Source organism: Dipodomys merriami, unplaced genomic scaffold, assembly GCF_024711535.1.
Source record: "Dipodomys merriami isolate MVZ:Mamm:240054 unplaced genomic scaffold, mDipMer1.0.p SCAF_20, whole genome shotgun sequence".
NCBI classification, from domain to species: domain Eukaryota; kingdom Metazoa; phylum Chordata; class Mammalia; order Rodentia; family Heteromyidae; genus Dipodomys; species Dipodomys merriami.
Genome location: NW_027203382.1, coordinates 12,980,590 through 13,006,397, shown reverse-complemented (window position 1 = coordinate 13,006,397; position 25,808 = coordinate 12,980,590). Strand labels below are relative to the sequence as shown.

Here is a 25,808-nt window from a genome sequence, read left to right as displayed (position 1 = left end):
TCATTTTTTGAGAAAAACTCATCATTCATTTTTATTCATTTAATATACTAAAATACAACAAAGGTCTTTTTATCTTTAAGACATTTATATTTCCTTATTTGGTTTTCTGTTTCCCCTTTAAACTGTTAGATACATGTATACATATTTAGATTTCAGTATGGAAATTCAATACACATATACAATGTATAAAGAATAAGGAAATTAACAAACACTTCTTCCTCTCCAAACACTAATTATCTCCATATTCTGGGAACCTTCATACTTCTCTATCATGTCTTTGAAATACATAACAAAATATTGTAGATTGTAGCTAACCTCTGCTGCTATGGAACCTTAGAACTAATCCCTCTCATTCAGTTGTATTTTGATACCTCTTATCCAGATTCTCTTAATCTCTCTGCCTGCTTCCTTTCTCTCAAGTCATTATTTTGTGTCTACAACATTTTTTTAGACTTGCTACTACTGCTGTCTTATGCTATTTCATTGCCTCTGCTTTTTTCTCTTTGGATCTAAGTAAATAATGTCTTAGGACAAACTAAAATAATTCATAGCATAGGTGAAATTGTTACTTTAGCTTTTCATTGCATTCCCTAGTTTTTAAAAAAAGGTATCTTTATTATCTTGGATATAAAATAAATCCTTAGAAAAAACTTAACCAGTTTCCCTTCCCAGTTAATTAACAGCTTGGAAGTGGCCTACTTTAGTAGCTATATGTAGGACATTTTATTATATAAAAATTTCTGAGTTACTTAACTGTACTTTTTCCTTCACACAGAAAATTAGTTAGGTGAACATGACTACAGTCTTCTGCACATAAATTCTATTTGATCCAGTGTAGGTATGCTTGTCCATCTGATAAAGCATTATCAAGTGTCCAAAGTGGTAAAATTAGCATAAATAAATAAATAAATAAATAAATAAATAAATGAACAAAACTGTTATCACCTCTCAGGATCATAAGTCATCTATCATGTGTGCAATATCAAGATTGCACAAAGAGGGACACCCAGCACACTATACTGGAGATATAAACCATCTCCAGTAGAAACCTCATGGTCATTATCAAGTGTATGTGTGCTGGGAAGAAGATCACGTCTAATGTTCCGTGTGGTCTTGGATTGACTCATGACAAAGGGCCTCAGTTGTGGTAGGCACTGAATCTGAGCTGGTTGTTGGAGTACATGTAAGATTTGAGGGCAGACTGTGGCAAACCTAGGTAGGGCATAGGTATGGAAGTTGTAGTGACCCTGGTGCATTCATTGTGCTTGGGTAAGGCGTGTAGGTGCTCACCAGCAAATAGTGGGTTCCATACTGTGGGATAACAGGTCACAGTGAAGTCGGTGAATAACATTAACATATAAAACAAGCATTTTTCAAGGATAACCTTGTAATAGGGGGTCAAATTAAAAATCTATTAAAGTAGATGGATGTCATATTGGATGACAGTATGGTCATGAAAATTCAAAGGAAGGAAGAAGAACTAATAAAACCATTCTCTCTTGCCTTGTCGATGTGTTAGTTTCTTGTCTTCTCTCTTTAAATAAAAAAGCACATTGTAAGATCTTATTTAATATAACTTAACATAATGCCTGATAAATATTATGTAAGATTGGGAATAAGAAGTAGGTATTAACAGAGTTCCTAAATTCATGTTTTATAGAATATGAAATTGTGCCATAAAGCATTTAATTACTTATCCTAGGCAGGTGGTGGGAAGTAACAGAGCAGGCATTTAACCACAGCAGGGAGCACCAGCCCTTGCTTTAAACCACTACACTATGCTGCCTCATACATGAAAAAAATTAATGAAATTTGCTCTATCACCAAGGGAGGGAGATGCTGTTAAGGTAGTTGTAAACTGGTGCTTTCAGTTGCCTGGGATAGGAAAGTTTGGAGATAGGTACATGCACTTTGGGGCTTGAGGAGTTCGAAGTTTCCATAGAATAATCAATCTAGTGATGTGGTTGTTAGCTGCATAAATGTAGATGGCTCAGGCTGTAAAATAGGTTCTCCAAGTCAGATTTTGTGTAGAACCTGTGATTATAGACTATAAACAAATCTTTAAAGGCTTGGCTTTTTGGCACTGAACTAAGTGGTTTACAAACATTGTCACACTTAGGCCAGATGAGGTGTCTACCCTTATCATCTCTACTTTATAGATGGAAGAAAGGAGAGTAAAGAGACTCACTTGCCTGCCTTAACCCTCATAGTTAGAATGTGAAGGAAAGAAGAATTTTAATCCAAGTCTTTCTGGCTGTAATACCCATATGTTTAAATTTCACATATATGAAATAAAAAAAGATCATTTGAAGAAAATGAAAGTGTAGTGATTTCTTTTCATCAAGGAAGGGAAAAGGTTTCAATGGTATATTTGTCCTCACATTCAGCAAGGACAAGGTCCCTGGGTACCTTGGAGAGAAATGATGAGAACTAGAAACATTGGAAGTGCAGATGGGTAGAGAGGGTATGGAAGAGACTCTTAGAAGCTAACTGGGTTGGAGAAGTCTGGCTGTCAAAATGGCCAGGGAGGGAGCAGCTGTGGTGGTCTCAGTTACAGAAAGCTTGCTGCTGAGATTGGCTCTTGGATTGACTTCCAAAGGGACAAGTTTACACCAACCTCTTTGGTATTTTCTTTATCTTTTCTTTTTCTTTTTTATGGGGAGTACTTTCTGTAGAAGTTCTATGGAAGAATAATAGAAGTTAGGACATTTTTCCATTGGTCCATGTTTGTATTTATATACTTTGATTGCTTTGATGTCTTTCAACTTCAAGGCAAAGGACTTGCATACCTAACTAATTCCACTGTATTAAGGACGTAATTTCATTCATCTTTTTTCCCCCTTAAATTTCTTCAATCCAGATAACTATGATCCTTCCACATTTTTGGTATTATTATTATTGGTGAACTCCATGTAAACTTGTAATCAATTATGAAATACATTTATAACTAGGACTTTTCAAATAGTTTTATACTATGTGGCATGAAGAATTATGATGCTTTTGTTGTTCAAAATAGCAGCAAACATGAGTAGTGACAATAGTATTAAATTCCATCTAGAGAAATTTGTATATGTAAACATATGTAGTTAACTTTTTTAAATTTAAATTTACCTTTTCCATCATATATCAAACTTGTCTTTTTAAAATAATCTTTTAATAACATTCAAGTACCTTTTCTTTCTTAGCAAGTTTTGAGATTCAACTCAAACTGTTCTTACTTAATTGGAAATAAGTGAACATTGAAGTTGTAAAAATAGTATCATTGTCACACTATTGGGAAATCCAAACTTTCCCGAGTGCTGAAGTTACAGACAACAGAAATAGTGAGTAACACCGAGAATGAGGCTACAGTGACATTATCGTGTTTGCAACATGGCTTTTGTTACTAGGAAAACTTGTGAAGCAAATCCAGACCTTACCAGAAAATACCAGTTTGCAATCTTCTACTAAACCTTCAGAAACATAAACAATCCTTGACTTTTAAAAGACTTCTTTTGATGTCTCTAACTAAGGAAACTTGGTGTATGAGAAAAAATATTTTTATGAATTTTTAATTATAGCTCTAAAGAACTTTAATGAATCTGGGACAGTCTCAGTTTTGGACTTAGAAGCACAAGTGGGTAAAATCCTTGAGCTACAGTGGAAAACAAAAGCAAAAACAATCATTGGGAAAGTAATGAGAACATCTGTCTTGCAGAGTTGTTGTAGAAGCAGATAATAAGAGCTCTTATTTACAAAGCATAAAGCAAACCCAGGAAGGGTACTACATGGTACAGGGCAAGAATGGCCACACAACCTGGGGTGCCCTACCCTGTCCTTTACTGAGCATTGGTAATGTTCGTTAGCTTTCTGGAATCAACTACAAAGGAGGTAAGGATCTTTCCACCATGTCCCACTTTTAAAAACTGGTTCTCTCAAGCTTGTGCCCACATCTCTCACTGTATTGTCCTACAGAGGCTTTTCCATTGGTCTCCATTATCCATAGTACATATTGCCATTAATTTACTTTCTATTTTGAAGGTTTTCCTCCCAGAATTTTTCTCTTTGTGTTGACATCTTAAATATATAAATATTATTGATCACTAATTAAATATATATTAAAATATGGTTTGATTTTTTTTGTGTATATATATATATATATATATATATATTTGAAATTTGAAAAAAGACCCATGTTTTAAATATATATTTGACCCAGCAATCCCACTTTTGGGCATTTACCTGAACAAACACAAACAAGGCCAACTAAGGCTACCAGCACAACTATGTTTATCGCTGCATTATTTACCATAGCTAAGATATGGAACCATCCCAGATGCCCCTCAGTAGATGAATGGATCAAGAAAATGTGGTATATTTACACAATGGAATTCTATGCCTCCATCAGAAAGAATGACATCGCACAATTTGTTCGGAAATGGAAAGACTTGGAAAAAATTATATTAAATGAAGTAAACCAGGCCCAAAGAAACATAGGTCCCATGGTTTCCTTTATTTGCAATAAATAGTACATGTGTAGGACAAGCAGAAAAGGTCAAAAGCTATGTACATATAACCATATAAGATGATGTTAATTGAAATGAACCGAAAGATAGGGACACAATTTTTGTTTCTTTCTTTCTATTGTTTCCAATGTATTTATAATGTACCATGTGATTTTTTTTTGTTGTAACAATGGGATGTACAAAACACTGTTGAAAACGAACTTTACAACTTCTGCTGGGGGAAGGTGGGGTAGTTGTGGAGATGGGAGGGAAGGTAGGGGGAAAACAAAGGAGAAGACAACAATGCTTGATAAGAAATGTACTCATTACCTTGTTCATGTAAGTGTAACCCCTCTGTACGGTATTTTTACAATAAAAAACGTACAAAAAATATAGAGACACTTATCCACTGAAGCACTCAGTACAATTAACCACCTGATAAGCACTTGCCACAGTATAAGTAATCTTTTGGTTCTTAATTTTGTCCTGGGGCTTGAACTCAGGCCCTGAGAGCTTCTTTTGCTCAAGGCTAGCGCTCTACCACTTTGAGCCATAGCACCACTTCCAACTTTTTTTTGAAATAAGCGATAAGCATCTCATGACCTTTCCTGCCTGGGCTGGTTTTGAACCGTGATCCTCAGATTTGTCTCCTAAGTAGCTAGGATTACAGGCATGAGCCACTGGCTCCCAGCTCCAAGTAATCTTTATAACACTTTGTGAGTTGGTTGTCGTCGTCGTCATCATCATCATCATCATCATCATCATTTTGCCTTGGCCTTGACCTATGAAAGACCTGAAAAGATTATATTATTTGATCTTAGTTCCACATCAAGGAAATCTGTCAGTTCCAGAACCCAGGCCCACATCTTTCACAGGCCTGCGGCCTGCTGACAGTTTTGACATACACTTCTCTACAGTGCTGCTGGTGGGCCCTTCTCCAGTCCCCTTGAATTTGTCAGAAATCTTATTTCCCTTTGTGAAGCTTTCCAATGACAGTCCCTTCCATGAGTAGACTTTAGAGTTATATAAGCCCAGGAAATTCAGCCTTCTGAACTGTACCTTCTTGTTCCACCATTGGCATGTGTAATATTTAATTGCTTACCTGTCTAGCTGGGCTTTAAGTTACTCAGAGAACAGACTATTCGTTGGTCTATCATATACCATGCCAAAAGATAAAACCTCAAAATAACAGCCATTATAAAAAATGAAACAGCTTTCCCTATAGGCCCATGGTTCTGGCCAATCCCCGGATGTGTCATCTCCCAGGAACATATACTCCGTGTTCTGCCAGGGATGGGGTGGAACTTGGTTTCAGGCACTGTGTTTTGTTCTGAGGTTGAATGTGGTTGCCAAATTGAAAACACGTTCAGGTCCCATATCTACACTCAACAGTCTTTTGTGGCCAAAATTTCCCTCACAAGTGGCATGTACAAGTAATCCTGTGGGATTTTTCATGAAGACATAGACGTTCCACAGCAAACCCAGTACCCACCTGTGAAGCCCACCTCACTCTTTGTTCTTTTTTACACCTTTCCTGAGCACAGAAATCAACCTTTGGACAAATGTATCAATGTTTACCTATATTAACGTTTTCTAAAAAGAAAAATACCTTTCAGATTAACCACATTTAATTGAATTTCAATATATTTGTTTTCCTCTGTCCTTCTGCTGTATATTCTAGTCATGCCTCTTTTTCAGTCTTTACTGCTCCCAAGCTGATCGATACCATCTTCTTCCTAGAATAGATTTCAATGATGTCCCATAGTTTTCTTCTGGTTTCTTCTTTTCTAATCTGTTCTCTTCTGAGTAGCTGGAGTGGCCTTGTAAATACAAAATAGGCTCAAATCATTCTCCCAGCCCAAAGCCTTTAGGGATTTATTGCACATAGCAGAGGAACGTGTGACCTCCATCTGCCTCAGGGTGAGGCCTTGCCTGCCCTCTGATTTCTGCTCCCCCACTCATCCAGTCCAGCCTCAGAGATACACCCAGTCCCTGCTTGCCCTAAATCCTGGCCTTTATTTAGTGCCCAAGCCTGGAAATCCCTTTGTCAGGGTTTTGCTTGTGCATGTTTCCATCTAGACATCCTTCATTTACACTTAGCTTATATTTAATAAGCTCAGACAAAGCCTACCTATAGGCCCCCAATGTACAATGTTACATGTTGCTGTTGTATATATCAATATCTAAGTTACCTTATATTGCTATTCTATACCATTTATCCCTCCCTGCTTCCTATATTCTAATCCATAATCCATTAGATTAAGCTGTCAGTCTCCCTTTTTGTCATTTCTAGAACCCATAAAAAGCTTTTTTTGAGGGGGCATATTAGATTTGCATTAAACTGAATATGTGAGAAAAACAAGGAAACTAAAGGAACTTATAGGCTTAGTCTAAAGATCATTCTTCACCAGCTTGAAAATAGTCTATCAGCATTTTCTCCTGAAAATAAGAGCATCTTAATATTCTTGATTCCTTCAAAATAAGAATTTTAAAAGAGACTTTCTCTTCCCTCCCTCCTTCTCCTCCCTTCCTCCACTTTTCCCTCCTCTGTACTGTGTTTGAACTCAAGGCTTTAGACCTGCTAAGAAAGCATCCTATCAGCATTTGACATGCCTTCACCTCATGGCTTACCACCTAAACTGTGCCCTCAGATCTTTTTGCTTTTAGTTAGTTTTTGGAAAAGGTCTTACATTTTTACCCAAGGCTGACATTGGAGTATCACTTTCCTACCTATACCTACCACTCTTAGCTGAGATCACAAACATGTACCATCAAGTATACTTTACAAGTTGAGAGGAGGTCTCACTTTTTGCCCAGTCTGATTTGCAACTGTGATACATCTGATCTCTGCCTCCCTGGGATTAGTTATATACTAACATGCCTGGCAGATTATTCATAATCTTACTCTTAAGGTTGTTGTTCTCTCCACTGTATGAATAGCTTATTTGTGTGTTTTTTTTAATTTAAATGTGTTCAATGTAGAATTCTTTTACAAGAAAAAAAAAGTTACAAGGGAAGTTAAGACTCCAGGCCAAATTCATGTATGTGTGCTTCTGTCTGACTCCTGTAGATTCTAACTGGACTTCTACATATTTTCACAAACACATTCTGCTTTCTGACTGGGAACCACCAGAAGCCCTCCCTTTCCCACAGCCTCTACTGTAACCCTGTCCCTCCTTCGGAAACCCATAAAAGCAGGTGACAAAGACATATGGTGGAGAAGGGTGGGAAGTGAAAGCACAAGGTCAACTCCGGAAATAATCCACTTGGGTTTAGACGGAAGCTACAGAAGGTGAGTTTCAGAGAAAGCTGTAAAAGGTTTGAAGTTGGAGAACAGATTATGCAGAAGATTTTGCACCTTCAAGTAGCTTTAGTTGTTTATGTTTGAGAAGCAAACTTACAGATGATAGAACACAGCAGAATACAGAAAAGAAAAAAAATTCTTAAGATATTTCCACATCCCAGAGCAATAAACTTTTGTGTTAAGAATAGACATTCATGATCGATATTAAGTAACTGTAATAGCTAATTCTAATAGTCAACCACTGAATATCTGTCATGACAAAGTTAAAAATATAAGGTATTAAAGTAAGATTTAGGGACAGGGTTGTTAGGATTGGGCTTAAGATGAAATATCCAAACATGCTGCGATATGTGTAAAAGTAATGACAATTCTGTTATGCTTAGGTCTTATTTACAGTTACATGAGTTTCTGAGTTGTTTCTTGTAACCCATTCCAAAAGCCTTTTCACCTATGAGTAACTGAAGAATCCCTTTTAATGACTACAGTGTAAAAAGCCACTGATCACAAATATTTACCCTCTCCACAATATTTTAATATTTAAATATTTGCATTTAAGGAATAGTTTTGTACCTTGTAAAGCATTACATAAAAAATTAAGATATTGTACCTGTCAACTCCTTTGTATAGCTACTTAATGATAACAAAAAGTCACTTCAGATGTTGATTACATTTTTGAATCTTCCTAGGAAATTATCAAGAAATATTTATTTTAGAAGGGCATCAGAAGCATCTTCACTTGGATAAATACAGGTGTGTAAGCATGGGTAGCACAGGTTCTTCAGTCCACAGAGAGACAAAGAGATTAACCCCAGGAACTCAGTAGCTGGATTGCCAGTGTTTGAACTCAGGTTGTTTTATGATTACTTCTAACTCACTAGATACTCACGAGACCCCATTAAAATTGCCCTCTATAACACACACAATCCCCATTTGAGCACTTTTCCACTCAAAAGATTAGAAATTGCTCTTTTGAAAACCTTTGTCAAGGTCTTTTATTAAAGAGTCTTGTGTGAATATAGAAAAAGTCAGATGGAGATACACAAGTCTATATACTGCTTCCTATGTAAAAACCTACTGATTGTCCAGGTAACAAAAAGAAGAGGACTTCTGTAAAATTTCATAGAAGCATGGTTGAACAACCTTGTGTTGTAATAAACTCAATGTAAACACCAACCAGCCACAAATTCTCATTATCTACCTATTTAGCATCATATAACATGTACCAGCCCCTATTCTAGGAATTGAAGACAGAAAGATATAACATGTAGATAGGTGATACCCTCAAGCAATCATGCCATATGAAGTACATGATGATAAGCAAATAGGTGCCTACAATTTAGAGTAAGAAGTTGGGAGATTCTGACTGTACAACCTACCTTGAGAGTACTAGAAAAGGTTGTTATTCTACCCAGGATAAGAGCTAGGGTCAGGAGTATCTTTATAATGCTTAGGATACTTAAGCTCTCTTGAAAGATGAGAAATCTTCATCAGATAGAATTTTTTTATAATTAAAATACAGGCATTAGTAAAGGCAGAGGAATGGGCTATGTCTGGCAGGATTACTGATGAGGAAGGATTATTCTAAGTTAGATTGTGTTCTGTTTAGTTTTCAAGGATTCATGGTAGATACAATTGGGTAAAGGTTGCTGCTGATCAAAGAGAGTTAATGCTTCTTGTGTGGAGTTTGAGAACCATGTCTAGATCAGAGCTGAACTAATCTTGAAGAAAGCAACAGGGGAAAAAAGAAACTCCTATAGGTATACCTAGGGTGAGAATTTGGTTCTACAGGTACATTTTTATTTCTCACAGCAGTTTTCTTAGATGGAGATACACAAGTCTATATACTGCTTTATAATCTGAAAAGGCCAAAACATCCAGTCCTACATTGTTGTTTATGGAAGAATTAGAAATCTCTGTTCCTTAAGGTGCCTTATATCTTCAGGCATTGTTTTAGTCTTTGATCTTTTATTGATGCAGTGAGCTAATGACTTATAATGACTTATACACTGGGATAAAAATCTATCTCATATTTTAAACAATAATTCCTTATAACAGTGAGCCCTTTGTTATTAGTTCATATAAAGAAACAGAAAAATAATGAAGTATAAAGTCTATTTTTCAATGTTAAATCAAGTGCATTCTACTGAATTCATATATTAGAGACCTCCAAAGTCATCTATCAGTATAACTTAGTTTATTGCAATATTTTAAATTTATGTAAAGTATTAATTCAATGTTGCTTTTTATAAGTCCTAATGGAGAAATTCAGCAACAAAAAATACAATGAACCTGTGAAAACACCATCCATGTAACAGTAGGAAATACATCCTGTGTCTATTTTCCATAGTTTTACTCTGTCAACTCACTACTAAATTCATACTTTTGAAGTAAAGAGAACCTCCTGACTATAGAAAAATACTACAGGGAAATAAAATATTCATGTTGTTGTTTAAAATTTAGCGTATATAATTCTTTTCTAAGTTATTAATAGGCTTAAGAAAAACAAAATAAGCAATTTCTCCTAAATAGAAACCAGTTTAAGAGAATAGACTTCCGTCAAAATTGGCTGTTGTTAGGGAAAGGGGAAGCCGAATTCAAACAGTTTTGTGAGAAACTGGGAAAGAGGAAGCAATTCAGCCTCACAACCGGCCACTGATATTTGATTTACTTTCTGGAGTTTACAAGTGCCTGCCAAGTTACGTACAATGCACACGGCCTGATCCTTGGAGGGGCTCCCTTCCAGCTATGTCTGCGTCAGTCATGGTCATGAGAGAGGAAGCAACTTGGAGAAAAGGTTGTTTACCACTTAACTTTAACATGAAATTAGAAGACTAAAATAAAGTGGTTTAAAATACCACTGGAAAGCTGTTTTGATTTTAAAATAAATAAATTTATGATTCCCCAAAGACGTACTTAGCATTATAACATTACACATTAGTTAGGATCTCAGTTCTGAATGCTATCTGTAAATCATTTCCTTAGGAGTAAGTATGACAAGTAAAAAATACACTTTGGGAATGTGTGTGTGTGTGTGTGTGTGTGTGTGTGTGTGTGTGTGTGTGTGTGTGTGTATGTGTGTGTATGTGTGTGTGTGTGTGTGTATGTGTGTGTGTGTGTGTGTGTGTGTGTGTGTGTGCGCGCACGCACACACGTGTGCTGGTACTAGGCCTCAAACTCTGGACCAGGGTGTTGTCCCTAAGTTTTTGTGCCCAAGGCTAGTGCTCTACCATTTGAGCCACAGTTCTACTTTTGCCTTTTTGGTATTAGAGATAAGAATCTCATGAACTTTCCTGCCCAGCTGGGTTTGAAACTCTATCCTCAAGATCTCAGCCTCCTGAGTAGTAAGGATAACAAGATACTTCTGTGTTAACAATCATTTATAAGTTCCACATGAGATTAAACAAACAAATCAAGTAACCAACCCCAATGTGTCATGATCATGCCTTCAAGAAGACTGCAGTCTAAGGAGTGCTGGCTAGATTTAGATGGAGATGAGCTAAGAGTATGAAATTGGCTACAGCATTTGACGTAGTTGTCATGTTTTCTTCATTCCTGCACATTTGTACTTGTTCCCATTTACAGATTAGAGTTCATACTAAACATATTCCTTTGGCAGACTGGAACATATAAGCAAAGAAACCATTGACCAGCCACATAAAAGTAGTTTACTTCTTAGGGAAAACGTGCTTTACCTCTTGAGACTGGATTGGGCAAATTGTTGTGGAAATATGGTTGCCAACCATATTTGTTCATTCGGACACATCTGTAGGGAGAAGCAAGGGAATGGAGCACCCTCCAGCAGTGAATTTAGCCTTACAGGCTTCCTACCCAGGAGTGAAACAGAGATCCCTACCCAACAGCCTCCTTCCTGAAATTACTTTGAGATACATAGTAAAGTAAGGTTCTTATACCCACACCTTTTCATCTACACTTGAAAGCTATCCTTGTGCAAACTTTGCAAAGGAGAAATATCAGTGAGTAAGGGGAGAATAAGTTTGAAAACAAAGACAATGTGACATTATGGATATTAAGTTGGTTCTTTTTTACTCTTAAGAAATGTGATGCAGCCAGGTGCGGGGCACTGACGCCTATAATCCTAAGTACTCAGGAGGCAGCGATCTGAGGGTCGAGGTTCAAAGCTAGCATGGGCAGAAAAGTCCGTGAGACTCTTATCTCCAATAAACCACAAGAAAACCGTAAGTGGCACTTTGGGTTAAGTGGTAGAGTACTCACCTTGAGCTGAAGAGCTGAGGGACAGCGCCCAGGCCCAAAGTTCAAGCCCCACGACTGAACAAAAAAGAAAAAAAAAAAAAAGAAAAAAAAAAGAAATGTGATGTAAATTTGCTTAGTTATGTAAAACTGTTATCATTCCATTCCCACCCACCACCCATCAAAGGAAGTCTGGCTTTTCCTCAATTTCTTCTGAATTTCTCAGAATGTCAGTTCTTCTTGGTGCCACTTTTGATTTGTTTGATTTTTCTTTTTTAAGGGAATTCCTTTGGAAAGCAGGTTTTTTTGTTTTTGTTTTTTTGTTTTTTGTTTTGTCAGTCGTGGGGCATGAACTCTGGGCCTGGGCGCTGTCCCTAGCTCTTCAGCTCAAAGCTATTGCTCTACTACTTGAGCCACAGCACCACTTCTGGCTTTTTCGGCTTATGTGGTGCTGAGGAATTGAACCCATGGCCTCATGCATACAAGGCAAGCACTCTACCACTGAACCACCTTCCCAGCCCAATTTGTTTGATTTTTATGTTTCATTTTCTCAAATGGTAAATAGCACATATTTAATTTTAAATTTTAATTAATAAAAATAAATATTTTGTTTTTTATCGCTTTTTTTTAAATTGTGAAAATACCGTACAGAGGGGTTACAATTACATGGGCAAGATAATGAGTACATTTCTTATCAAGCATTGTTGCCTCCTTTGTTTCCCCTTCCCATCCCTTCCTATCCCCCCCCAAAGTTATAAAGTTCATTTTTCGATAATGTCTTGTACCTCTCATTGTTGAAATGAGTCCACCTGTATCCCTATTTAAACAATTTGTTTTTTCCCTTCCCCTCCACAAATTATACCAACATCAAATACAGTGAAAACAGGGGTTATACTGTGGGGGAGGGACATACAAAGCAACAAAGAAATATAAATATGTTAGAAACAATCACAAGAAAGAAAAAAACATTTGAGTCCTTATCTTGGGGTTCATTTCACCTAATATCAACTTATCTGACTTTTTCTGCTCCTCTCGGGCATATACTAGTTATTGCAAATAAGGGAAAACCTTGGAACCTATGTTTCTTTGGGCCTAGCTTACTTCACTTAATATAATTTTTTCCAAGTCTTTCCATTTCCTAACAAATGGTGCACTGTCATTCTTTCTGATGGAGGCATAGAATTCCATTGTGTAGATATACCACATTTTCTTGATCCATTCATCTACTGAGGGGCATCTGGGTTGGTTCCATATCTTAGCCATGGTAAATAATGCTGCAATAAACATAGTTGTGCTGGTAGCTTTAGTATGGTCTTGTTTGTGAACATTTGGGTAAATGCCCAAAAGTGGGATTGCTGGGTCATAGGGGAGCTCTATGTGGTGTGGGAATCAGTGGGTTTTACTTTTTAATCTTTGAAAGTTTTCTATCAGAGAAGTGACAGTCAGAGGCTGATCTTTTACCACTTCTTACCTTAACATCCCTGAGCATCATGAAACTACTAATGTGCACAGTTTGTTAGTAACAGTTACCTTCCCTATGTCTGTTTTTTTTTGGAGAATATTAATGTGTCAAGAACATTTGGTAAACTCAAAGTTATTCCTCAGCAGAATTTTACCCTGATGAGTAAGCTGGCACTGAAAAACAGAATTTTGCCATCATTTTTGCTGTTCATTTAATCTGTTCCACAACTTTAGTGGTTTGGTAAGCACGAATAGAAATGCAGCTGCAGCTGCTTTTGCTCTTTAAGGAAACTTATGCTCTATCTACCCCGTGATGGATCCTTGTCTTCATTAGCTGAATAATATTTTCATCTGCAACTAACAAAACCAGACCAGAAGGATAAAGATCAACGTGAAGAGCTTTCTGTGAATCTCAGGTGTAATGGATAATTGATGGAATATTTTGTATTTCTTGGATCTATCACAGAGCATCATTAAAAACGGCTGGATTCTACCCATACAAATTTTGAAAGGAAAAGCAATGATGAGTTCCAGGAATGGTTCATATTTGCTTATTATCTCTGGATTAATCAATTTAAAAGAAAAGAATAAAAAAACAACGAAGACCACAGAACCTGTAACCAGTATTGCCGGAAATTATGACCCTGTTAGCTTGACATTTTTTGTGTGTGTGGCAAAGGATCTAATTATTAGGTGGTTAATAAGCTCATTTAAGTACTCATTAAATGTGCTACCATTTAATAGGCTTGTCTAATCACAAACCTTCATTAAAAGTCTTAGGAATTTTTTTCTTTTTAAGAAATGTATTTTTCCATTGAATACCACAGGAGAGGTAAGAGTTTAGTCAGCTGGTCCAAATGAAGAATTATAGGGTGAAGGTTTAACAAAATGTGGAATAGTTTTCATCTATTCCTACGTATCAACACAAATTTGGAAAATAAATATGAAAAATGATTAGAGTTTGGAAAAAAAGAGGGATCAAGTGTTAAATGAAGAGCATTTTAAAAATCTTTTGACCAACTTTTATACTTTTATAAGGACTAAGCCAATGAAAAGCATCTAAATTCCTTGTATATTGGAAGGTTGCAGGTCTTCTCAGATGTAAAGATAGTACCTTTGATGGGAACATGCTTATCATCAACCAGAAAGAAAGCTATTAGTATACAGGCCCCGGTAGCTCATGCCTGAAAATCTAGTGACTCAGAAGGTTGAGTTCTGAGGATCATGGTTTAAAAATCAGTTTGGGCATGAGACTCTTATCTCCAAATAACTACCAGACAACTAGATGTGGGGCTGTGGCTCAAAGTGGTAGAGTGTTATCCTTGAGCACAAAAGCTCAGGAAGAGTGTTCCAACTTTGAGTTCAAGCCCCATGACTAATAACAGCAATAGCAACAAAAATAAAGCTGTTTATAGATTTTAAGGTCAAATCTGACATTTTGCATTTGATTATTTTTTTCATTTTGGGAAACATCCTGTTTTATTCATTCCTTAGATAATTCATTAATAAGATTTTTAAAATTTCTATTGTATTTAAAGATGCTGTGCAGAGGGGTTATAGTTACATGAGTAAGGCAATGAGTATGTTTCTTGTTGAGCATTGTTACCCCTCCTTTGTCGTTCTTCCAAGAGCTTTTTTTCTCCTTTTCATTTCTTTTTCATTTTTAAAAATCGTCCTCATTCATTCTGAATTGAAGATAAAAACAAGTATTATTGAACATTCTATAATCAGGATTTTTACTTCTGCTTTTCTACCTCTTTTTTCTTTCCTTTTTTTTCTCCTCTCTTCTGCTCTCCTCACCTCTTTTCTTCTTTTTTTTTTTTTTTCTCTTTGGTAGTATGAGGGTTGAACTCAAAGCTTCATGCTTGTTAGACCTCAGGCTTGTTAGGCAGGAATTCTACCACTTCAACCACTCAACCATTCCCTTTCTACATTGGTTATTTTTTAATTTGAGTCTCACTTCATGTTCAGGTTGCTCTGGATTGCAATTCTCCTGTTTGTGTCCCCCTACACTGGTGGAATTACTGGCTTGTGCCACTGGGCCTAAACATGGCATTTCTGTAGCTTGAGATGACAGGTGAATGCTACCACACCGAGCCAGGTTGAGATGAAGTCTTAAAATGTTTTATAACTGGGCTAGCCTCAAGTGGTGATCTTTGATTGCTGCCTACTAGTATCAGATTGTAGGCTTTGAACCACTAGGCTGGACAGGTGTTGCCTACTTAACCCTTATCCAGAGATGTGGAAACAACAACAACAAAATGTCTGATATTACCTGCCAAGAAATTAATGCAGCTGTTAAATATAACCTATAATCAGATAACTTCACTATGCATATACTTATTTGTTTTGTCCTAATGGTCTTAAAAATATTCTTCTTTGTAATATTTCTTATTTGGGAAATTCAAGAAAGCTATTGTTCTGGATGGTGAAACTCCACCTGTGCCTACACAGGCCTTTGGGTGTACTCATTACTTACCTGTTTAAACATGATAAAGTCCTTGTATTTGCATTTCACATCTAGAAAATAAGAGCCCTTTCTTTTTCTCTAAAGGGACTTGCATATACAGGCTAAAGTTACAGAAGATGAGAAATAACACTCAGAAACTCATACAACAATACACAACTAAGAACTATTTCTAATCTTGAATAGCCATTGGCTTTAGGATATTACTGTCAGCACAATTGAGTCATAAAATTATCTTTAGCTTCTCTTTTTTTCATATCATGGTTTCTGTGTCATGTTTACAATATTACCGGCTACCTCATCACTAGATACCCTTTGGAGGACATTTTAGTAATGACCTTATGCCACCTATTTTTTCTCAAAACTACCAGTTTCAACTTTTAGTTAAACTGGACCCCACGTTACCATTTTGTTTGTTCCCCTCAGCTCAAAGCAGATGACAAATAATTGTCTTGATTTGTTCCTGTTTGCCTAGAATTGTCCTGTTTTTAGCATTGACATTTCTGCAACCTTGTAAGTGCTTTATTCTTGGACCATCCACAGGACTATTGAAACCTCTAATTGGTATTTCCTTGGCAAACATAGGAACTAGGTCCAGCCCTAATTTCTCTTCTACAATGTCAGGACGAATTCATTGAAGGAGCACTGAAGTCCTGAGTATTGAGTGTGGCCCATAATATGGTATATGTGGTACCACAATAGTTCCCCTAAATTGACTTCAGAACAGACATCAAAAATCCAATGTTATTTTTTATTTACATAGCATTTTTATTTATTTTTTTTATTTTATTTATTTATTTATTTATTTTTGGTCGGTCGTGGGGCCTGAAAGCTGGGCCTGGGCACTGTCCCTCAGCTCTTCAGCTGAAGGCTAGCACTCTACCACTTGAGCGTCAGCCCCACTTCCGGCTTTTTCTGCTTATGTGGTGCTGAGGAATCGAACCCAGGGCCTCATGCATGCAAGGCAAGCACTCCAACACTGAGCCACCTTCCCAGCCCACATTTTTATTGTATTAGTTATTATAAGATTATATTAGCCGGGCATCCGTGACTCATGCCTATAATTATAGCTACTGAGGAGGGTGACACCTGAGGATCGTGGTTCAAAGCCAGCCCAGGCAGGAAAGTCTGTGAGACTCTTTCCTCCAATAGACCATTCAGAAAACCGGAAGTGGCACTGTAGCTCAAGTGGTAGAGCACTAGCCTCGAGCTGAAGAGCTGAGGGATAACTCCCAGGCCCCCATGAGCAACAACAAAAAGAAAGAGGGTTGGGGGGGGTAGGGGAGGATGGGATGGGAAGGGGAAACAAAGGAGGAGGCTACAATGCTTGATAAGAAATGTACTCATTATCTTGCCCATGTAATTGTAACCCCTCTGTACAGTATTTTCACAATTAAAAAAAAGAAAGAAAGAAAGGAGGAAAGAAAGGAAGGAAGGAAGAAAGGAAGGAAGAGATTATGTTAATATTATCATTAGAAATTATAATAGAGATGGTTTAAAGTATATAAGACAGATGTCTAGAAAATACACAAATAATTGTTCAACATCCTCAGCCATAAAGGAAATGAAAATAACAATGACACTAAGTCATCTCACACCTTTCAGAATGGACTGCCAAGAAAACAAGCAACAAGAAACATTGGTGAGGAGGTTGAAAGAAAGAACCCTCGTAGACTGTTGGTGAAAAATTAACTCAACTGTTAGGGAAACCAGTATGAAGATTCCTAAACAAACTAAAAAAACTACTATATGATCCTGACATACCACTCTTAGGCTTATAGCCAAAGAAATGTAAATCAACACATGAGGGAGAAACTTAAACACCCATGCTTATAACACCACCTAGCAGTGTCGGTACCCTCAAACAAATGACTGGATTAAAAAATGGGGTACATATAAAGAACAGAGTTTATTAAGCCATAAAATGAATTAAATTATTTGCAGGAAAATGAATGAACTGGAGTTCTCCCTATTAAGCTAGATAAAGACAAATATTGAATGGTTTTGCTTGTATGTAGCCAATGATTTTTTGGGGTGGGGGGGGTCAGTCGTGGGGCTTGAACTCTGGGCTTGGGCTTGGGCACTGTCCCTGTACTCTTCACCTAAAGGTGAAGACCACTGAGCTATAGCGCCACTTCTGGTTTTCTAGTAGTTAATTGGAGATAAGAATCTCACAGACTTTTCTGCCAGGGTGTCTGTGAACCGTGATCTTCAGATCTCAGCCTCCTCAGTAACTAGAATTACAGGCGTGAGCCACTGGCACCCGACTTAATGTTTTGTTTGTTTGTTTGTTTTTGTTTTTTCTTTATTGTAAAGGGGTTTTTACAGAGGGGTTACAGTTAAACAAGTCATAGATAATGACTACATTTCTTTTGAAACAGTATTACCCCCTCATTTTCTTCTAGTTTTCCCCCACTAGGCTCCCCTCCCCCTTAAATTTTATAGTTCATATCACCACTGCATAGTTCACTCAATGTTCATTTATATCTAGGCTGTCTACACATTTATGTCAATTGCCTCAGTACTGGTTGTCTCGAACTTGCAACTTCTTTACAGAATATTTTCAGCTCTGTGTGATGAAAAACATCTTTGGCTCTGTGCAGATTTTCCACAAGACAAACTCGCAGATATACTTGTTGACATTTCTTTCCACTCGCACATGACATGAGATCAGCTTTCTGCCACAGTTTATAATCTATCAGCACTGTTTTTTTAAAGTTTGCTTGCTCCCAGATGATTAACTCGAATATGTCTTAAACTGTTGGAGCTTTACAGGTAAAATAGATAGCAATCTACAGGGAGCTGATTGAAGATTATTAAAATTATCTTCAACATACTTAGTGTATCTCCACTGTGATGATACATGAATGCTGTGCTAGTTGCTTAACTCCTTTGAATTAAAATTTGTCTCTGTAGAAACTCCTGCTGAAATGCAAGTCTGTGGGAGGTAACATAATGATTTTGTGGATCAAATGGTTATTGCACAAGCTTAGGTGAAATGGGCCCACTTGGAAGGAGAAGAAAGCTTGATATGTCTGATGCAAGATAACACAGAAGAGTGGTTGTCCTCAGCAGTAAAATAGTATGGATATGAAGTACTGGACTAACAAAAGGTGAAGTTTAAGAAAGAGATAAATGAATCTGTTTTATAATTTGTCTGCCCCTTCTTCTCATAAAGTGCTGGTTTAAGGAATGACTAAGTACTAAGGAGCTTAGCTGTGTATTACATGAAGGGGAAAAGGGAATTAAGTTTTTTCTTCCCTAACCTCAGTAACCTTGGAGTAGATTGGTCAAGATCTGATAAACTTCAACACAACCAGTACTCAGCTTTTCCTGATTTAACAGCACTATAAGTGGTTGTTTTTAACAGGCCCCATTGGTTGTGTTGCTGGTTGTATGCTTTTTTTCTCTCTCATCATGCTAAGTCAGAAGTATGTGCATTTATACACTTACATAAATCTATTATCTTGAGGGCTGTTTTATAAAACTTGCTTGAAAGGACTCAGATTAAGTTCTTGCTAGTGGTACCTAATATTCAGGGACCTTTTATTTTTCTCTTTGAAGTTGGTTCGAATTGCATAGAACATTCTCTCCAAATTGGTAGCTGGCTTCAGTTTCTCAAACTTTTTTTTTTCTGGCCACCTAATAATTACTCTAGTTTTTCAGTTCACTACTCGACTCACTAATTTCTCAATCTGTTTAACAGTATGAAATGGTACTGAGATAGGACGCATCTGAAGAGTTTAATAAAAACACAGATTTGAAATTACCACCTTAAACCTACTGAATCAGAATCTTCTCAGAAAATGTTTCTGCATACTAAAGCTATAGAATTATTATCTCATATTGTCCCTGTCGGTGATCTCATCATTACCCAGTTTTGAGCTTTACTAATTTTGCATGCTTTATGACTGGTAAATTTATAGTTCCATGGTAAATCATTCTTTGAAACTCTAGTCCTGCATACAAGTCTCACCCTTGACAGCTCCCCTTGGACATGTCACAAGGAACTCAAACTTAACATGTCTGAACAAAACATTTTATATCCCCTTGAATCCCATTCCTCCCGCCCACGCTCTTCCATCTCTCCATAATTATGGCCATGATACATAGGGTTTGCATCATTTTTCATTCCTTTCTCTGTGCATATTCAGTCTTCCAATAATACACACCTAGTCTACCTAAAAGTTCTTTTGATTCTACCTCTAAATTTTGCTATGACTTTATCTGCTGAAATAGACTTCTAATTGGTCTATCTATCAATTTTCTTTCTATTTAAGGATCTAGTGTAATCTTTTATTTATTTATTTTCTATTGTAAAGGTAATGTACAGAGGGGTTAGAGTTGCATCAATAAGGTAATAAATACAGTTCTTTTAGAAACATGCATATCTCCTACTGAGAACCATTCATATCTCCCACTGTCCTTCCAATTCAATTTAGCATCTTAATAGGTCTGTTAAGATTGAGCATTGTGAGCTCCAGTTGGCCTTGTCAATTGTACTGCACTCTCCTGGGCACTGTGACCGTGTTCACTGTGCTTCCATCCCGGCCCTTGCCTTAGTCCCTGCCTTGGACTCTGTGTGGCTGCAGGCCCTTTGCCTGGAGGGCTGTTTGGCCTGACCTCTTGGTCTTCGTACTGTAGGTTTCTTTTCTCAGTGTGAAGATCAGGTTCAAGGTCTCTTCTAAGGAGGCCTTCCCTTATTACTGTTTCAATGTACTCAATCCTCCCAACTCCCAGAAAGCAATATCCTCTCAGTTTATTTCTCCTATCTTCTATGATGCTCGGTATGCTACGATTAATTCTTTTGCCCGTTTCTATTTCCCTCAGAATATTACACCCTCTATGAAGGCAGGAATTGAGACTGTTTTCTTTGTTCACTGCTGTATAATTATTGCCTGCCACAGTGTCTGGCTACTGATAAACACTAGATACATATTAATGTTCCTTTAGAAAAAGGAAGAATAAATGTCAATGGAAACTGAGTCTCATATCACACTTTGATAACATGATTTTTTAAAAGTGTTTGTGTACATTTCTGCCTCAGCTCCAAGTGTGAGACCTCAAGAGACCAATCAAACTTACCTTATACTTGCATCACAGGACATAAAATTGTGAGAATACAAAATATTTCATTAAAAATGACTAAGTTAAATATGACATCATAATCTCCCAAGGCAGATGTTTAAAATATATATTATTTGAAATGGGCTGATAGGTTAAAACCTATTTATGGAGTTTAGAGAGGACATACCTCTGACCAGCTTGTATTAATTGGAAAATAATAAGTATTAATAGTGATATTTTGTCAACTTGGTCCAGGTTTGCTGGGTCAACTTTTGTGTAAGCTGTCATCGTTTCCTCCTTTCTTCTCTAGCCATTTTTACCTTTGATGCTTGGCCTATTTTTGGTTAAGTGGTACAGCATTGAGTAATGCTCGTTGATGTTGGTGTATGTCACAAGTGCTTTGTGGACTTTCTCCTAGTTTGCCTTATCCAATATTTTTTTCAGTGTAGTTTTACTCTTCTTGCAAAATTTATCCTAGGGAAATGTGGGAGCCACAGTGTTTCATTCTCTGGCCACTGTTTTTCTCATAGAAGTTGTGGCTACGTCTGAGATATTGTTAGCAAGTTTAATGCTGAATATTACATCTTGGATTGCTGCCTCATATGAGTCATTTGCCTTTTGAACAAGGTGTGCCCCATGTTGGAAAGAAATCATAGCAAGGTCTATACCACAGTGCCAACTAGTTTTTCAAATGGAGTTGCCACACCCAAACCTAAAGCATTTTTTTCAACAGCTAAGATTAAGAGTAATTAAACGTTTCATATACCCCTGCTGTTTGTTCATTAAGTTTCCATGAAAACTAACATTTTAGCTATGTACTCAGATTAGCCTTTTGAGCTTCCACAGATCTAACTTTATTAGATCTGTCTTTTCTCAGTGGAAACTTAGATAGATTTGAATTGCTTTTCAGCAAAGAATATTCCTTCTGTGTGGAGGCTGATGGTCTCTGTGAGCTGACATCAGCCTCTCAGCAGACCTCCTCCTCTTCCCTACACAGGCAAGGCCCATTAGGGGAATGAGTTGGAGCTCAGTAACATTGCTTGGTTCAATTGGTTGTCAGTACATTATCTTATAGTACACTTTTATTGAGAGTCTATTTCAGTAGTAAGAAAATCCCTTGGTAAACTAAAACAAGACAGTACAACAGTACAAACACTAATTTTACTTTTAAGCATGTGTTCATCTTTTAGATAATAGCCAAAATTGCAAATGACCATGTAATTTTCTTTAAACAATTTTGGTGTATAATTCGGTAATGTGCTTAAGTAAGTCATGCCTATAGAATATATGTGAAGTTAGGTTAAACTGTGATATTATGTATTACTATAACAGTAGTTGCAATGGCAAGTCCTTTGGTGTGTGCTGACGCCACTGGTGTGGAACCTGTGAAGAGAGATAAGGAAGATGTGAACTATTTTTCTTCCTTTACACATAAGCAGATTTGTTCTCTTCTTTGCGATCACCTGTGCTTTGTATGGCTACAAAGACCTCACCCTCCAGCTGCCCACTCTACATCCAGTTTAGTTGATCCATTTTCAGTTCATAGTGCTAAAGCCTTGTTTTAGATGTTACAGATCTTTAACCCCAGTGGGGGAGAGGGGAGCATAAAAGTATCTTTTTCTTTGTTCTTGGTTCTCATATTTTTTATTAACATTGCCTAAGGTGGATATAGCTACTTTAGCCACTAGAAATTAGTCATCATAGTTAGGTGCTAGTGGCTTACTTAGCAACTCAGGACGCTGAGATTTGAGAATTGTGGTTCTAAACCAGCCCAGGGCAGAAAGGGTGGGGGAGAGAAAGAAAAGAAAAGAAAAAAGAAAGAGGTTATTAAGGTGACTTTAAATATTGTACAAACACATTGTACAAATGTGTTTGCAGTTTGTCTGTTTACTCTATGTTGGGTTCCTGAAATGTATAGATGCCACTGGATTTTTTTTGTTTTTTTGTTTTTTTTTCTTCGGGGGGGGGGGGGTCCGGTTATAGGGCCTGAACTCTGGGCCTGGGCTCTGTCCCTCAGCTCTTCAGCTCAAGGCTAGCGCTCTACCACTTGAGCCACAGCACCACTTCCGGCTAGATGCCACTGTTTAAAGCTTTGTTAGGTGCATTTGAACATTTGTGTTACTCTGCTCTGTATAGATTTGCTTTGCTTGCTTGTTCCTTTCTCTCTTGCTGGTCTCTTAGATGTCTTACACTTACAAGGGCTTCAACATTCCCTATAGCAGTGTGGATAAAGACTCAAGAGATGCATTACTTGTGTATATGTTTCTACCACTTTAAAATATATACTTAAAAATTAAAAAATAAAAAGGAAAAAACCCAAAATCATACTTTTGTAATTTTTACTTCATATTATTTTTCTCAACATCTCAAGAATAGCAATAGATTTAATGACTGTGATTTTTTTCTCTTGTCATGTAGCAAACTGAAAAGTAATGTCTTAAAATAGCCTTTTATGTGAAATCACTTTCTATATAGGGATAATTAACTATGACAACAATACTTTACACATAACTAAGAATATTAGTATCTGGATGCTAACAAATGTTGTATAGTAAAGGCTTTTATTGGAAAAGTATAAATAATAATAAAATCAAGTAATAAGATTGTCCAGTTTGTTACAAAATAGCATGGAATATATTTAAGGAGAAATAGGAAAAAATGGGAAAATATACTTTTCTAACAGTAGAGGACATGTGGTATCATCTTGAAACAACAAAATATCCTAAAGAATATTGCATCTTAAATGTTTTAGCAAATATGATATCCAAATTGGTAGTAGACAGTCTCCAGGGCTAGCTGATTGATTTCTTAAAGTCTTTAAGTACAAACAATACTTAATTCATTTGCTTTCAGATCTTCTCTCATCCTTTGTAATCTTTCACCCCCTCATCTCCAGTATTTCTTAGAATTATACAGGTGTGTGTGTGTGTGTGTGTGTGTGTGTGTGTGTGTGTGTGTGTGTGTGTGTGTGATTTGCTTATTAAGCATATTTGCTGATATAGTAAGGACAAATTTCAACCCAGTTTATCAAAGTGATTTACCGATTCCAAAAGATACTCTATGCTTAAATTCTTGAGAAATGTCCAAAACAGTTTCTTTTTTTCCCTTTATTTTTTTCTTTTTTCTGCCTCTCAGTACTAGGGATTGAACCCAAACCTTGAACATGGTAATGAAGCTACACCCATATATTCAGTCCTTTCCTCCCAATGGAGTCTCACTAACTTTACCTGGCCTGGCCTCAAATTTGTAATTCTTTTGCCTCCACCTTCCAAGTAGCTGAGATGACAGGCATGTGCCATCATACCTGACTAACAGCTTATTTCTAAGCATAACCTTTCATCAAAACTTACCCAATTGCCCTTAGCTGTGTTCAAGATGTTAATAGAAGCAGATGTGTTGAAAGAAATGTGTGCGTGCGTATGTGTGTCATTCTTCGGTTTCTGTATGAAAATTGTTTCAAGATGCTACAATGTAAACAAGTATTTATTGACTGATAAAAGTTCGGAGACTGGGTTGTCCAGAGTGGTTCAACTGGAGCTTTGGGCCTCGGCAGTCTCATAATGTGGCAGGTCTTCTAGTGAGGGCTTAATTGGGCTAGAAATTCTGTTTCCAATATGACTTCCTTCCTCATGTGACTATGGACTAAAGGCTTTAGTTCTTTCTGGTTCAACTGTCCTGAGGTTCTTTTGACCTTTCTTAAAACTGATAAAACATGGTGCCATTCTTTTCTCAAAGTAAATACTACAAGAAGAAGAGCCAGCATGACTAAATTAAAAGCCAAACTGTATTGGAACACTACCTTCTCTTCTTCCTTCTACTGGTGAGACAGATCCACCCGATGTCATCCAGTGTGGAAAGGGAAATGAAGAAATGTCTCAGAAAGTGGGGATTGTTAGGAACTGTCCAGAAGACTGGTCTGTGGTGTGTTCGATTAGGTAGCCAAACTATTTAATAACTTTTAATACTATTATGTACTTAGCCTATAAAACCCATCCTAGCTTTACATTTTTCCTATAAGTTATGAATTGGTGGTCCAAGAGTTTTAAGGGGGTGGACTCAGGGCCTTGATCTTGGCACTCAGTCAGTCACCCTACCACGTAAGCCTTGCCTCCAACATGGCTTTGATGACTTTTCAGGGTGTCATGTTTCTCCGTAGTAAGCCTGAAACCACAAGCATCCTACTGAGGCCTTCCACACACTTGAGCTTAGATGTATAACCACCCACCCAGCTTTGTTTGTTGAGATGAGGTCTTACTAAAATTTTGCCTGGACTAGCATTGAACTGTAATTCTTCTGATTTCCTGAATAGCTGAAATTGTACCTGGCTGGATATTTCTTTTTTTAATAATATAAATTGTTTATTGTAAAGATACTATAGAGAGGGGTTACATGAGTGAGTTATTGAACATTGTTACCCCCTCCTTTGTTTTTCCCCTACCATCCCTTGCCTCTCTAACTCCCCAACGGGATAATAATTCTTAAAAGTGCATATTTGTTTAACACTTCTATACCAGTAGTTGCACACAACAATGCTATATTTCCTTTGAATTAATACTGGATTTTAAGATTATAAATCTAGTAGGTTGAGTCCCTTTGGCCTTTTTGTTTAGTATATATTACTAATGTGACTTTCAGAACAAAATGAATCATCTTTTTGTTTAAATCTTCAGCATATTGTGAAAGAATCTGAATTGATTATTTATTCATAAAAATTACTCAAAAGGAAGGATTAATAATAAACACTAAGTTATGAAATACTTTTTTCTCAAACCCTACAGTAGCAAAATGTTTTTCATTCTGGAGGTTGATATTGCCT

At 36.9% G+C, this 25,808-nt stretch overlaps 1 protein-coding gene and 1 long non-coding RNA gene across 7 annotated transcripts in view; one reads left to right on the top strand and one right to left on the bottom strand.

The window, feature by feature from the left end:
• The window catches only part of Adgrv1 (adhesion G protein-coupled receptor V1), a 469,087-nt gene that overhangs the window by 202,530 nt on the left and 240,749 nt on the right, over positions 1–25,808 (top strand). The window lies entirely within an intron of this gene.
• The window catches only part of LOC138832894 (uncharacterized), an 84,177-nt gene continuing 62,833 nt past the window's right edge, over positions 4,465–25,808 (bottom strand). For 2 of the 6 annotated variants that reach the window (XR_011373735.1, XR_011373732.1), the window contains 4 exons: positions 15,023–15,143; positions 12,022–12,075; positions 6,094–6,304; positions 4,465–5,277 (listed from right to left, as the gene is read on the bottom strand). This is a non-coding gene — a long non-coding RNA (uncharacterized lncRNA). Of the gene's footprint in view, positions 5,278–6,093; positions 6,305–11,480; positions 11,552–12,021; positions 12,076–15,022; positions 15,144–25,808 lie in introns of all 6 variants that reach the window. The other 4 variants (XR_011373734.1, XR_011373737.1, XR_011373733.1 and 1 more) reach the window with 4 other exon arrangements.